This window comes from Mus pahari, chromosome 5, assembly GCF_900095145.1.
Source record: "Mus pahari chromosome 5, PAHARI_EIJ_v1.1, whole genome shotgun sequence".
Classification (NCBI taxonomy): Eukaryota; Metazoa; Chordata; class Mammalia; order Rodentia; family Muridae; genus Mus; species Mus pahari.
In genome coordinates, this window is record NC_034594.1 from 144,052,321 (window position 1) to 144,056,237 (window position 3,917).

At 45.0% G+C, this 3,917-nt stretch overlaps 1 pseudogene; it reads left to right on the top strand.

The window, feature by feature from the left end:
* The window catches only part of LOC110322052, a 17,719-nt pseudogene extending 15,486 nt beyond the window's left edge, over window positions 1-2,233 (top strand).
* Window positions 2,234-3,917: the final 1,684 nt, after the last annotated feature.

Sequence of the window (3,917 nt, forward strand, 5' to 3'; positions counted from 1 at the left end):
ACTCCCATATGCAGGAATTTACAATGACCTAGGAAGAAGGAAGGTTGTGTTCTAAGAAGGAATTAGACTAAATACTTAGAACTATAAATAGCTGAGTCACTCCCATACACTGGAATTTACAATGGCCTAGTGGGGAGGTGGACTATACAATAGACTAGAATTGGAACTATGGCAAGGGCATGAAGCCCTTGCCCCTGGCTTCTAAGATTAAACTGACCTTAGGTGGGGCTGCTTTTGATCCCAGTTGTTAACATTGATTTTTGTCCCAGTTGGTTCCTGTTAGCTTTTTTTATGCATTCCTCTCTTTTGTATAAAAGTCACTTATAAGACTGGTGCTCGCTTTGAGACAAATTACATCCAGATACAGTACTCCCTAGTGTCCATGTCTGTTTGTCACCCTTTTTTTCATCGCCAACTCCTTTCCCACCTGTCCAGAACCCTAATTTTGAAAGGTCCTGATAGAACAAAAGAATTCCTAAAAGCCCCTAAACTGGAGAGATGGACCCTACTGATGGCAGAAAGTAAAAGTTTAACTTGCCCTATTGATTCAGAAAATATCTGGACATAATAGTCTAACTGTTCCTTGAACCCATGTGTTTGCCAACCCTTGCAGTCCTCAACCAAGTGTTTGGAGTCTGGTTGCTGGGCTGAACCATTGCACAGTCCGCAATCAAGTGTTTGGGGTCCAGTTGCTAGGCTGAGATCAGAAAATTTATCCAGCAACTTCAAATGGGGCCAATCCGGAGCTGCCGCACNTGTTAGCTGTTAGCCAATAGAATTTCATCACCTCTGTGCCTGTGCANGCCTCCTTCCTCATACCCCTCCCATGCCTATAGAAATTGTTTGTTACAGGTGATTTGNAAATCCCCTACTCCCTCCTAGGATATTCCTGAAAGGATATACTCAGAGCTAAAGGTGCTCCTATCACAAGATTGGCAGAGTAAAAGAGCAGTAGGAGACAAGGGGTTTGGGTGCGGGCAATCCTTGTCACGGTGAAAACTCAGAGAACAGCCCCTGTGTGTGTGTGCCCCAGAAAGCAGCCGGACAGGCACACAACCTATAGATGTGGAGAACTAGATTCATTTTTCTGCACCCGGTGGGGTTGCAAGACTTCTGGAGACACATATTGGGCCCATAGTCCTTCTTGGGATGGAGATAAGTGTCTAGAGGCAGCCCCCCCCATGTTGTTTTGGTAATATGTATGATAAAGCAGGGTGTGACAATTCTCATGGGGCATGGGGAGGATGCCTAGAAAGTGGCCTCTAGCCTTCTGCCTCCTCTGCCACCGTGGTGCCTGTGAAAAAGCTTGTGGCAAAGGGAGGGCAAAAAAAGAAGCAGGTTTTGAAGTTCACCCTGGATGGCACTCACCCTGTAGAAGATGGAATCATGGATGCTGCCAATTTTGAGCAGTTCCTCCAGGTGAGAATCAAGGTGAACGGGAAAGCTGGCAATCTTGGCAGAGGGGTTGTGACCATCAAACGGAGCAAGAGCAAGATCACTGTCATTTCCGACCCTCACTGAAGTCTCGGGTACAGCGTGCACCCAGTGAGATACTGAGACTGAACTTGCTGTAATCACACGAGGAAGTTTATTGAGCTCAGGCCAGCATGCTGGGGTCGAAACTCATATGCCACACAGGGGTAGAGGAGTTCGACCCTGACCCGAATTTGTGACAGGCTTATAAAGGCAGAAACCACAAAGGAGGGAGGAGGGTTGGACAGGAAATAGGGGAAGTCCAAAGTCACACATTTACTTAACAGTTAACAGTTAAACTATCCCAGGTGTTACATTAAACAATATGTTTAAAGCACAGGGACATTCGACAGAGGGCAACAGTTAGGTCATGTTCCACTTTACTACTCTGAGCAACACACCTGGGGCATTGGGACATTCCACAGAGGGCATTGGGACTTTCTGTGGTTATTTTAAGAATTGCTTTTATAGGTAGGTTCCAGGTGCGGTCACCTGCAGGGGACCAAGGCCCTTGAATGTAGAGGTCATGCCTTTTAAATTTTTACTCTTCACACCAAAAGGTATTTGAAATATCTCACCAAAAAATATTTGAAGAAGAACAACCTTCGAGACTGGCTGCATGTTGTTGCCAACAGCAAAGAGAGTTGAGAGTTACGAGCTGCGTTACTTCCAGATTAACCAGGATGAAGAGGAGGAGGAGGACGAGGATTAAGACACATTGGTCTGCAATGTTTTGTATTAATTCATAAATAAAATTTAGGAACAACAACAACAAAAAAGAAAGTGGCCTCTGTAATCCCCTCAACATCACTTTTACTAGTTTTGGAAGAGCCAATTATCAAGAATGGCTACCAGGAAAACAGTGGGGACTGCGTTTGTATGCTGATGGGTATAATGGTAGATTTATTTTTAAAATCAGGCTAAAAATTGAGAGCCCTCCTGCTGTGCCTGTGGGTCCCAATAAGGTACTCCCGAAGCCTGGCAGGTTAACCCCTCATATCCTGACTCCAGGGCCATCCCAGATGACCCCAGCCACCCCTGTCAACCTACCAATGACCCTCTGGAGCCCCCCCACAAGAGCGAGAACTTATTCCNTTGGGACAGGCTTCTCCACCTCACACTGGATAAAGGCTATTAAACCTCCTGCAAGGGTCTTTTTCTGTGCTAAATGGTACCAGTCCCAATGTTACTAAATCTTGTTGGTTATGCCTGGCCTCTGGTCCCCTCTATTATGAGGGAATGGTGATAATAGGAAGTTACAACAAAACTACCAGTCATGAGCACTGCAACTGGGGATNTAGCCACACACTAACCCTCACTGAAGTGTCAGGCATAGGCATATGTTTAGGACAAGTGCCCTCATGTCATTGACATCTATGTAATAAGATCCACAAAAGCCCCAGGACTGAGGTAACTTACTATCTGTCACCAGGACCCAACAGATGGTGGGCTTGCAGTACTGGACTGACTCCTTCTGTATCAACATCAGAGTTTAATGAGACCAGAAATTATTGCGTTCTTGTACGGTTAGTGCCTAGAGTCCTTTACCATCCCACAAAATAATTCATTGATGAGTTTGACAGACAGCCGACTCACTTCCACAGAGAATCTATAACTATGACTCTGGCAGTGCTTTTGGGGGTGGGAGGAATAGCAGCAGGAATAGGTACTGGGACCACTGCCCTAGATAGGGGATCCCACTATTACAATCAGAGGCCATGGATACCGATATCGCGGCCCTGGAACAATCTATCACCAGGCTGAAAGAATCTCTAACATTATTCTCTGAAGTGGTTCTCCAGAACCATAGGGTATTGGACTTGCTTTTCCTTAAAGAAGGAGGGTTGTGTGCTGCCTTAAAAGAAGAATGTTGCTTCTATGTAGAACACTCTGGTATCATAGAAGACTCCATGAGCAAGTTGAGAGACAGACTGGAAAAAAGAAAACNAGATCGAGAATCCCAAACTGGTTGGTTTGAGGGCCTTTTTAACAAATCTTACTGGTTAATCACCCTTATTTCCACTATAGTAGGACCATTAATTGTTTTGCCTTTGCTGCTGATGTTCGGGCCTTTAATTCTTAATAGGCTTGGAAACTTTGTCAGAGAGAGAGTTAGTGCAGTACAGTTGTTGGTGTTAAAGCAGCAGTACCAGTCTCTACGAACTCTAGAAGAAGAGNTTGAAGTTTAGTTCTAAGATTAGAACTAGTAACTAGAAGAAGTGGGGAATGAAAGCTCCTGATAGAAAAGAATTCCTAAAAGTCCCTAGACTGGAGCCTACTGTTGGCAGAAAGTAAAAGTTTAACTTGCCCCGTTGATTCAGAAAACATCTGGACATAATAGTCTGACCATTCCTTGAACCTGTGTGTTTGCCAACCACTGCAGTCTGCAACCAAGTGTTTGGAGTCTGGTAGCTTGGCTGAACATTGCACAGCCTGCAACCAAG